Source organism: Physeter macrocephalus, chromosome 3 (genome assembly GCF_002837175.3).
Source record: "Physeter macrocephalus isolate SW-GA chromosome 3, ASM283717v5, whole genome shotgun sequence".
Classification (NCBI taxonomy): Eukaryota; Metazoa; Chordata; class Mammalia; order Artiodactyla; family Physeteridae; genus Physeter; species Physeter macrocephalus.
Window position 1 is genome coordinate 10,617,580 of NC_041216.1, and position 11,775 is coordinate 10,629,354.

At 42.4% G+C, this 11,775-nt stretch overlaps 1 protein-coding gene and 1 long non-coding RNA gene across 2 annotated transcripts in view; both read left to right on the forward strand.

Annotated features, from left to right (window-relative positions):
* SPOCD1 (SPOC domain containing 1) overlaps positions 1-11,775 on the forward strand; it is a 100,840-nt gene that overhangs the window by 42,731 nt on the left and 46,334 nt on the right. The gene's annotated exons all lie outside the window — the stretch shown is intronic.
* Positions 2,974-5,847, forward strand: LOC114484943 (uncharacterized). Its single transcript, XR_003678324.2, has 3 exons — positions 2,974-3,969; positions 4,766-4,892; positions 5,532-5,847. It is a non-coding gene; the product is annotated as an uncharacterized lncRNA (long non-coding RNA).

Genomic DNA, 11,775 nt, shown 5'->3' on the forward strand with positions numbered 1-11,775 from the left:
TTTTACATCTATATTCATCAGTGATATTGGTCTATAATTTTCTTTTTTTGTGATATCTTTGTCTGGTTTTGGTATCAGGGTGATGGTGGCTTTGTAGAATGAATTTGGGAGTGTTCCTCCATCTGCAATTTTTTGGAAGAGTTTGAGAAGGCTCCATGTTAGCTCTTCTCTAAATGTTTGATAGAATTCACCTGTGAAGCCATCTGATCCTGGACTTTTGTTTGTTGGAAATTTTTAATTACAGTTTCAATTTCATTACTTTTGGTAGGTCTGTTTATATATTCTAATTCTTCCTGGTTAAGTCTTGGAAAATTGTACCTTTCCAAGAATTTGTCCATTTCTTCGTGCTTGTCCATTTTATTGTCATACAGTTGTTTGCAGTAGTCTCTTATAATCATTTGTATTTCTGCAGGGTCAGTTGTGATTTCTCCTTTTTCATTTCTAATTTTATTGATTTGTGTTCTCTCCCTTTTTTTCTTGATGAGTCAGGCTAAGGGTTTGTCAATTTTGTTTATCTTCTCAAAGTATCAGCTTTTAGTTTTATTGATCTTTGCTATTGTTTTCTTTGTTTCTATTTCATTTATTTCTTCTTGATCTTTATGGTTTCTTTCCTTCTACTGACTTTGGATTTTCTTTGTTCTTCTTTCTCTAGTTGCTTTAAGTATAGGGTTAGATTGTTTATTTGAGATTTTACTTGTTTCTTTAGGTGAGATTGAATTGCTATAAACTTCCCTCTTAGAACTGCTTTTGCTGTGTCCCATAGGTTTTGGGTTGTTGTGTTTTCATTGTCATTTGTTTCTATGTATTTTTTAATTTCTTCTTTGATTTCTTCAGTGATCTCTTGGTTATTTAGTAGTGCACTGTTCAGCCTGCATGTATTTGTGATTTTTATAGTTTTTTTTTCCTGTGATTGATTTCCAGTCTCATAGTGCTGTGGTCAGAAAATATGCTTGATACGATTTCAATTTTCTTAAATTTACTGAGGCTTGATGTGTGACCCAAAGATGTTATCTATCCTGGAGAATATTCCATGTGCACTTGAGAAGAATGTGTATTATGCCACTTTCGGATGGAATGTTATAAATATCAATTAAATCTATCTGGGCTATTGTGTCATTTAAAGCTTGTGTTTCCTTATTTATTTTCTGTTTGGATGATTTGTCCATAGGTGTAAGTGGGGTGTTAAAGTCTCCTACTATTATTGTGTTACTGTCAATTTCCCCTTTCATGGTTGTTAGCATTTGCCTTAGGTATTGAGGTGCTGCTATGTGGGGTGCATAAACATTTATAATTGTTATATCTTCTTCTTTGATTGATCCCTTGATCATTATGTAGTGTCCTTCCTTATCTCTTATAACAGTCTTTATTTTAAAGTCTATTTTATCTGATACGAGTGTTGCTACTCCAGCTTTCTTTTGAATTCCATTTACGTGGAATATTTTTCCATCCCTTCACTTTCAGTCTCTATGTGCCCCTAGGTCTGAAATGGGTCTCTAGTACACAGCATATGTATGGGTCTTGTTTTGTATCCATTAGCCAGTCTGTGTCTTTTGCTTGGGGCATTTAATCCATTTACATTCAAGGTTATTATCGATATGTATGTTCCTATTACCATTTTCTTAATTGTTTTGGGTTTGTTTTTGTGGGTCTTTTTCTTTCCTTGTGTTTCCCACCTAGAGAAGTTTCTTTAGCATTTGTTGTAAAGCTGGACATCTTTTTTTTTTTTTAATTTTTTAAAAAATAAATTTATTTAATTCATTTATTTATTTGTTTTTGGCTGCATTGGGTCTTCGTTGCTGCGCACAGGCTCTTCTCTGGTTGCAGCGAGCGGGGGCTGCTCTTTGTTGCGGTGCATGGGCTTCTCGTTGTGGTGGCTTCCCTTGTTGTGGAGCATGGGCTCTAGGCGCGCAGGCTTCCGTAGTTGTGCGGCACGCAGGCTTAGTTGCTCCGCAACATGTGGGATCTTCCTGGACCAGGGGTCGAACCCATGTCCCCTGCATTGGCAGGCAGATTCTTAACCACTGCACTACCAGGAAAGCCCTAGCTGGACATCTTTAAAGAAACATTTTTCAGGGACAAAAGAACCGCAAAGAAATCTTAACACTTCATTTGGAAGTCTTATTGTTAGTAAAAATATTGGCATTAATTTTGAAACTATTTTATATAGATCACATGATAATGCAAATCAGTAATGATGTTAATACTGGAATCCAAGATCTTCAGTGTCTGAGAAAAGAGATATGAGGATAAGACCAAAGAAGTTAAGTAAAAGCCTTGAATGTTACATGTGAATTGGAAATATTAGCAGAAACTCATAATCCTTTTATTTTTCTGTTGAAAAGTATGTACTTCCCAGTTCTGTTCACTGAAAAATTTGGATGCAGTGATAACCCACTATCAATGAGCATACCTAGTGCCCAGATGTCTTTTCCAACTACCACAACCCACGGCTCCTTGGAGGATTGGCTAATTCCAGGTCTGGGGAAGGAAATAGACAACGTGAGCCTGGGACATCTTGTTGGGTCAGAAAGCAAGGACATTGTCAAAGAGTAATGGGATCATGTCCAAAGGAAATATAGAAGCCAAAAAGAAGAGAAACCCACTGGTTAAAGATGGGAGAATTTGAATAGCAGAAAGAACAGTGACTGATAATGCTTGAAACACACTGAATATATAAACACTCATTTGTCCATATTGATGCTCAGAGAGAGAAAGCCACAAATCAACCAAATATCATTAAATACCATTGAAGGTAACTAGGGCATAATTCATCATCCTGAGGATTAGCAATGAAAAGGAAAGAATTAAGACTTTATCCTGTCACTCTTCTACTATTTCATCTCAACCGAAAAGCCCTAGTTTATGAAAGTTCCTTATAAAAAATTCCAGCTAATAAATGTGGAAGGATTGATAGGATTAGAAAATCATCTTTTTTACAGCCCCTAATAAAATAATGGGTTCAGGCAATAATCACCAACGGATGAAATTATTATATGGAAAGTTGTTGGGGAGTTTTATCATGGAAGGGTCAGGCTGTCACCGCCTGAGCCCACTGGTTAATCTTAGCACTGCTATGTGTGTCTCCTGATGTGGTGTCATGTGACAGCCCCGCCTATCAAGTGTCTGCCTTTGCTTGGATTCCCTCAAAAAAGCAGACCCTAGGAAAAGGATTTGGGTTCAGGTAGTTTATCTGGGAGATGATCAGAGGAAGTACCTTTAAGAGAGTGGGGAGGTGAGGCAGGGAAGGTAGAAACCCAATAAAAATGAATCAATGAGTGGGATACCACTCAGACAGCTGGGACCCAGTTCTTCTGGGCACCCTCTGAAATGCTGTGCAGGATATATGTTAGAAACCTCCTCTAAGAGGCAAGGAAGCTGGAAGTGTTGAGCCACCCGCCCCCACACTGCTCTGGTCAAAGATCGCTCCTGGGGTATTAATACTCCGGCTCCTCTCAGGACCAGAGAATGCCCTCAGGATGCAAGACGCAGAAGGGCACTGGGGGGACTCTGAACTTCCACTGCAGGGGGCACTGGTTCGATCCCTGGTTGGGGAACTAAGATCCTGCATGCTGCGTGGTGCGGCCAAAAAAAAAAAAATGAAGGGCATTGGTACAGCCCGTCTGCAAGTGGCCTCCAGGATTGGCCAAGAGGAGCTGGCCAGGCACCAATGCCAGCTGCTCTGGTGCCTTGCCGGAAGAGTTGACTTCTAGTGACAGGAAATCCTGGGGATGGAGGGACAAGGTGAATGATACACACAGAAGCAGATAGACAAACCCAGAATGGAGGACATCCTACAGGACAAATGATTTCTTCAACATGCTGTTCTCTGAGCTGGTTACCACTGGGGGCAACGGGCCGAATCCCATTGGAGCCCCTCTGAGGACCCACGAGGAGCAGGCCTTGGAGATGTGCCTCTTAAGGCCAGAAGCTGAGGCGTTTATCCAGGACTCCCGTCCCCCACGGTGGAAGGTAACTCCAGGGGCGTCAGCTTCCTACATTTCCAAACTATGCCTGCTGGAAGGCTGAGAGTCCTTCCCTAGCTAAAGAGAAGGCCGAGGCAGAAAAGCCCAGGGAGGCCACAGGGCGCATTTGAAGTGGGGGTCGGGGTGTGGGCAAGGTGCACAGAACCAGCCCCCTAGCTGCCAGGAGTCACTAGGCCAGTGGGATGTGGGGAGGGGCACCACCGTGGTCTGTAAGCATCTTGGCAGATTCTCACGTGGGCTCAAAAATGAAGAGCCAATGGCTAATGTGGCTCTTCAGCCAAGGTGGCCCTTGGTGCCCACTTAAGTGGCCCCAGAGCATCTACTGGTGACGGTCCAGTGCCCATAAAGTCCCCTGGTAGCGGTGATGGAGAGGGCTTAGCAGTCTCTGGGCACTGACTCCCTTCCCTTCCCTGTGGTCCCACAGGTCCAGTTCCCTCATCCCAAGCCCCCCTGACCTCTTCCAAGGTCATGCCTCATCCTGATCCTTTTCCCTCTCCCAGCCCGGTGACCCCATTTACTTCCCAGGTGGCACATGGTGTGGGTCTTCTCTGTTCTCTTTTCAATCTATAGTTAAGGCATAAACTCTCTCTCCTGCTTCCTTCAGGACCTTCCCTTTCGATTTTCAATAGCATTTTCTTCTCTCGGCAAAAGCAGCCTCTTGAAAATCAAAGGCTCTGCCTTTCAAAAGTGTGGTTTCTGATGTGAGCTTCAGCAGACTATCTGGGAAGTTAAAAAAACAATGACATCTGAACGTTGGCTGTTTCCCTCTCTTTATATTCCAGCTATAAAAGCACTAATTTTCCTGGAGGTAAAGTGGAACCTCTGATTGACGTGAGGAAGTGGGGAAAATAAAAGCAAAATAGTTACTTCGAGATGTGCTTGTGTTGCCTTCCTCCATGTCTATGGCAGGTTTGTTTCCCAGTCTGTTACATGTCTTTTAACTTTGCTCCTATAGTCTCCTGTCATTCAGAAGTGAAATGTTTCTATGTAGTCAAATCTATTCACTTGTCCCACTTTTCTTCTAATGGTTTATGAGGTTTTGTTTTTTACATTTAGTTCTTTAAATCAAAGGTACTTTGTATGTGTGTCTGGTGTGAGGTAGAGTTCAAATTTTATATTTGTATTTTTCAAATTGGACAGTCATTTGTCCTCATGCCATTGATTAAACAGTCTATATTTCCCTTGTGGATGTTAAAATTCCTTATGATAGATAGATAATATAATTTCTCTGGTTTTATAAGTATTTTTATTTCTGAATTGGCAGTTGTCCCTTAATTTTATCCATTGAATTTTTTTTTTCTTGTGGGGAAAGGGAGAGATGGTGAGTTATTGTTTAATAGGTACAGAGTTTAGGTTTGGGGTGATAAAATAGTTCTGGAGATGGATGGTGGTGATGGTCGCACAACAATGTGACTGTACTTAACGCCACTGAACTATATACTTTAAAATGATTAAAATGGTAAATTTTGTTATGTGTATTTTACCACAATAAAAAATTCTAAAATTGATTTCTACTTGTGTGTGTTTTCTATGTATCTTTTCTTCTAGTTTAACTTGAGAATCAGCTTGTCAAATTCCATTAAAAAAATACCTTCCAGGGCTTCCCTGGTGGTGCAGTGGTTAAGAATCCACCTGCCAATGCAGGGGACACGGGTTCGAGTCCTGGATCAGGAAGATCCCACATGCCGCAGAGCAACTAAGCCCATGCGCCGCAACTACTGAGCCTGCACTCTAGAACCCGCGAGCCACAACTACTGGAGCCCGCGCGCCTAGAGCCCGTGCTCAGCAACAAGAGAAGCCACCGCAACGAAGAGTAGCCCCCGCTCGCCGCAACTAGAGAAAGCCCACATGCAGCAAAGACCCAATGCAGACAAAAATAAATAAATAAATAAATTTATTTTTAAAATACCTTCGATATTTTGATTGAAATCACATGAAATTTATAGGTTACTTAGGGGAGAAGTGACATCTTTATAATACCGAGTCTTTCCATCCAGGAACATGGTGTGTCTCTCCATGTATTCAGATCTCCTTTTATGTCCTTCAGTAAAGTTTTATAATTTTACTTACATCAGCTTATTCCTAGGTATATAGTGGCTTTAGTTGCCACTGTGACTGGAATCATGGGTGTAGCACAGGGCTGTCACTCAGGTCTGTCCCCAGCCCAGCCCCTGAGATGAATGACAGGGTCCAAAAGACACATGAGACAGGAAGAATTGCATGAGTCATTTCACCAAAAGCCTCTGCAATAGGCAGCAGGCGGATCCAAGAGAGCTGAGCCAAAGAGGTGGCAAGGACAAGAGGAGGGACAACCCTCAGGATCAGAGAAACCTGAGTTTGTCATCAAAGGGGTCAGAGGGAGAAACGGAGATGTTGGAGGTCGGGAAGGAAGCTCAACATTAATGCTGATGTAGTTAAAATGCCTCTTTCACTGTGCAGAGCAGACTGTGGCTTTGGAGCCAGGAGACCTGAGTTTGAACCCTGACTCTGTCACTCACTAGCTGTGAGGCCTTGGGCCAATTGCTTAGCTTCTCAGAAGCTCAGTGTCCTCACGAGCAAAATAAGGGTGAATTCTAATTATATATTTAGTTGTTTAATTAATTGTCTGTCTCCCACTGGACTGTAACTCCACACGGGCAGGGTCCATATGGGTTTAATTCATCAATGTGCAGGGCTGCTGCTAGCCCATACGGTGCTTTCCAGGGAGTTCAAAAAAGGCATCCTGAACAGACACAGCTCTGTGAGCCCCCAACTTGGTGACTGGTTCATGCGCTGCATCTCAGCCCCCACTTGTCCCATACTGGGTGCCCTTGTGCAGTAAGTGACCTGCCCTGTGTGTATAGTTAGTGCTTAGCCTGGGCCTGGCACATGGGAGGCACTGAAGAAATTTATTGAATAAGTTGATGATTCGATGTGGGGTTTAGCGAGAAGGAGATGAGGAAGCCCCTGAGGGGTTCTCATTTGTGCTCAAAAAGAAGTTCTCTACAGGAGTTCCCTGGTGGTCTAGTGGTCAGGATTCAGCGCTTTCACTTCCATGGCCCGGGTTCAATCCCTGGTCAGGAAACTGAGATCCCACAAGCTGTGCAGTGCAGCCAAAAAAAAAGTTCTCTACTTTCAGGCGCCAAATAACATGGAATTGTCCAAGTGCTTTACTTCCTGTATTTCTGTGGGGGCTTGGGATGGCGTCTCCTGGCACCCAGACTGGGACCCCTACAGGAATGGACCAATCTCATGACCTGGTGAGGTGGACAGCCCAGGGCTTCTTTGCATGAGGCCTTGGAAGCCTCCGAGAAACAGCCTCCCTCAGGGAGGAGGGAGCCTCACTTAGTAACAAAGCCTTGAGCAATCCAGGGAAGTAAAGATGAAGAGTAACTGGGGAAGCTCTCTGAGGAGGGAAATGAAGTGGTGACCTGAAGGATGAGGAGGAGCCAGGCACATGAAGAGCAGAGAAGAGCATTCTAGGCAAGAGGACAGCATGTGCAAAAGTCCTGAGGCTGGAGAGAGGTTGCTTGGCCCCTTTGGGGAGTTGAATATTGGCCAGAGTAGCTGGCCTTCCATCCATCTTTTTATAGAATCTTCACTGACTAGGTGCTGTTTGGGATTTCCTGCAACCATCCTCCTCTTCGTGAACTTGGTGAAGATCAAATGACTGAGTCACACCCTCACTACACCACCTTCTCCCCAATATGTATTCCTTCTCTGAGTACAGCCAGCCTAGGAGTTGAGAGAGTCACCCCATCAAGATTGGTATGACCCCAGCTCCACTGTGTATCGGCTGTGGACTTTGTCAACCCCTCCTTCTCCCTGTGTAAAATGCGGATAAGATTACTGACCTGACTGAGTTGTTGGGAAAATTCTCAATAATAAAGACAAGAACAAAGGAAAGATAATTTAAAATGCCAGGAAAAACATAAAGATGCAGAAGTAAGGAAATATACAAGCACACTCCTTGACTCAGCAATGAACAATATTTAGATGTTCACAGTAATCCTTAAGTTTTTACTTTTTTTCTTCTTTCTGTGCTGGCTGGAACTTTCAATACAACATAGAACAAAAACAGTAAGAGTGGGCAACGTTGCCTTGTTCCTGACTTTCAAAAGAATGGTTAGAATGTGCACCATCCGAGATGAATGCTAGCTTAAGAAAATGTGGGAATGGTGAAATCTGAGTCCTCACAGAACCTCTGATCCTTTTCTTCTTGCAACTAAACAATGGTTTTCATGCTTCAACCATTCCAGGACTCCACATTACCTATGGGGTAAAGTTTAAGCATTAAAAAAAAAAAAAGAAATCTGAGTCCTCACAGAACCTCTGATCCTTTTCTTCTTGCAACTAAACAATGGTTTTCATGCTTCAACCATTCCAGGACTCCACATTACCTATGGGGTAAAGTTTAAGCATTAAAAAAAAAAAACAACCCAGCATTCAAGACCTCTTACCCTTTGCCAATCCTATGTCTTCAGGGATCACCCACTCTTCTCATTCCAAATGTCCAAACATTATAGAACACACCCTTGATGGTATCTTGAATTATATTTCATAATATTTGCTCTGTGCCTTTATGCCTGCCTGCCTTTGCATAATGCTCTTCCTTTTGCCTGAGATACCCTTCCTTTCATGTACTCCCACTCATCTTTCAAAGGCCAGCTCACCTCTCCAAGGATGCTTTCCTCCTATCCTCTCTAGCATTTGGTATAAGACTCTTTTACAGTCTGGGGCACAGGTCCCAACACATACAAGGGTCTGTAAGTGTCTGTTGAACAAACACATAAATGAACCCTAAGACTCCAGGTCACCAAAGGGAAAAAAAGTCCCATTCTTCCAACAAATCTAGGCCTCAGCCTCCAAACTCCCACATGTGTTCAAAAATGTTGTCTTCTGCCTTTATAGTGGATCAACAGTTTGGCTGAAAATAAAATTCTTGAGTCACACTTTCTCTCCTTGGCTCACATTGTAGGTGGTGCTCTATTGAATTCTAATGCTGGATGCTGTCACGAAGAAGTCAGAGGCCAGCCTGGTGTCCCCGCCTTGTAAGTGACTTGTTCCCTTTCATGGAGTTGCCCAAAAGATTCTTTCTGAACTTTGAAATCTCATCACTTTATTAGAATATATTTGGTATAGATCATTTCAAGTCAGTTTCCCGGGGTCTCTTTTACTTTTTAATGTCTCTTTTTTTTTTCCTAAAACATTTTCTTGAATTATATCTTGTAATCATTGTTTGATGCCATTATTTTGGTTTACTTCTTCTGTTAGGTACATACAGTTTCTCTTTGTCATTTTCTTTCATCAGTTAAATTTAAAAAAAAACCACCTTTCAGTTCATTTTTCTCACTCTCCTTATTTCTCTCCCCTCTGTCCCTTATTGTGTTTCAGCAGAGTCTGTTTCTTTTGTGCTACTTTCACCTTGGCTTTCATTTCTGTGACATTGTAATTTCCCTGAAACCTGACAGCTTGTTTTATTTCCTTTTGTCATCTTGCTTTTATTTCCATGGGCTCTTAGATTTCTTCTCTGTACTCTTGTTTTGTAGAAATAAATGCTTCATTGAGGATTTTTGTTTTGGTTTGGTTTTCTTCTGGTGAATGTTCTTTGGTTTTTGTTTATTTGGATCTTCATTTGATGCCTTTGCTTGTTCTTGTCCTCTTGTTTTTGTTTCTTGTATCTGTGTACCTCACTTGAGATGGTTCATTGTTGATTACTAATATTTGAGTGGTGCAAGTTTTCCCTGGACCAGCTGTTTGCAAGAGGTTTATGCTGGGGAGGGGCCAGAGCTGTTTCAGGATAGCAGGAGTTATTCTTATGACTCAGGAGTGTGTATGAGTTCTTTGAGCCTTTACCTGGTTGCTAATCATGATAGGGCTTTTCGCCGTTTAGAGTCCCTCTCCTCTCCCAAACCTCATTTGTCTGTGAGATTCTTTTTTTTTTTTTTTCGGTACACGGGCCTCTCACTGCTGTGGCCTCTCCCGTTGCAGAGCACAGGCGCTCACGGGCTCAGCTGCTCCGGGGCACGTGGGATCTTCCCGGACCGGGGCACGAACACGTGTCCCCTGCATCGGCAGGCGGACTCTCAACCACTGCGCCACCAGGGAAGCCCTGTCTGTGTGATTCTTAATTCAGCCTTAACTCCTCTGTTTCATGAAATCCAAGCAGGTCCAGGGAAGCTCCTGATGCGGGCCTCTACCCACACCATCCATTCCATTTCCCTGGTGTCGTGCCCCTCACCATCTCACTCTGAAAGATGAATTATGTCTTCAGGGATCACCCACTCTTCTCATTCCAAATGTCCAAACATTATAGAACACACCCTTGATGGTATCTTGAATTATATTTCATAATATTTGCTCTGTGCCTTTATGCCTGCCTGCCTTTGCATAATGCTCTTCCTTTTGCCTGAGATACCCTTCCTTTCATGTACTCCCACTCATCTTTCAAAGGCCAGCTCACCTCTCCAAGGATGCTTTCCTCCTATCCTCTCTAGCATTTGGTATAAGACTCTTTTACAGTCTGGGGCACAGGTCCCAACACATACAAGGGTCTGTAAGTGTCTGTTGAACAAACACATAAATGAACCCTAAGACTCCAGGTCACCAAAGGGAAAAAAAGTCCCATTCTTCCAACAAATCTAGGCCTCAGCCTCCAAACTCCCACATGTGTTCAAAAATGTTGTCTTCTGCCTTTATAGTGGATCAACAGTTTGGCTGAAAATAAAATTCTTGAGTCACACTTTCTCTCCTTGGCTCACATTGTAGGTGGTGCTCTATTGAATTCTAATGCTGGATGCTGTCACGAAGAAGTCAGAGGCCAGCCTGGTGTCCCCGCCTTGTAAGTGACTTGTTCCCTTTCATGGAGTTGCCCAAAAGATTCTTTCTGAACTTTGAAATCTCATCACTTTATTAGAATATATTTGGTATAGATCATTTCAAGTCAGTTTCCCGGGGTCTCTTTTACTTTTTAATGTCTCTTTTTTTTTTCCTAAAACATTTTCTTGAATTATATCTTGTAATCATTGTTTGATGCCATTATTTTGGTTTACTTCTTCTGTTAGGTACATACAGTTTCTCTTTGTCATTTTCTTTCATCAGTTAAATTTAAAAAAAAACCACCTTTCAGTTCATTTTTCTCACTCTCCTTATTTCTCTCCCCTCTGTCCCTTATTGTGTTTCAGCAGAGTCTGTTTCTTTTGTGCTACTTTCACCTTGGCTTTCATTTCTGTGACATTGTAATTTCCCTGAAACCTGACAGCTTGTTTTATTTCCTTTTGTCATCTTGCTTTTATTTCCATGGGCTCTTAGATTTCTTCTCTGTACTCTTGTTTTGTAGAAATAAATGCTTCATTGAGGATTTTTGTTTTGGTTTGGTTTTCTTCTGGTGAATGTTCTTTGGTTTTTGTTTATTTGGATCTTCATTTGATGCCTTTGCTTGTTCTTGTCCTCTTGTTTTTGTTTCTTGTATCTGTGTACCTCACTTGAGATGGTTCATTGTTGATTACTAATATTTGAGTGGTGCAAGTTTTCCCTGGACCAGCTGTTTGCAAGAGGTTTATGCTGGGGAGGGGCCAGAGCTGTTTCAGGATAGCAGGAGTTATTCTTATGACTCAGGAGTGTGTATGAGTTCTTTGAGCCTTTACCTGGTTGCTAATCATGATAGGGCTTTTCGCCGTTTAGAGTCCCTCTCCTCTCCCAAACCTCATTTGTCTGTGAGATTCTTTTTTTTTTTTTTTCGGTACACGGGCCTCTCACTGCTGTGGCCTCTCCCGTTGCAGAGCACAGGCTCCGGACGCGCAGGCTCAGCGGC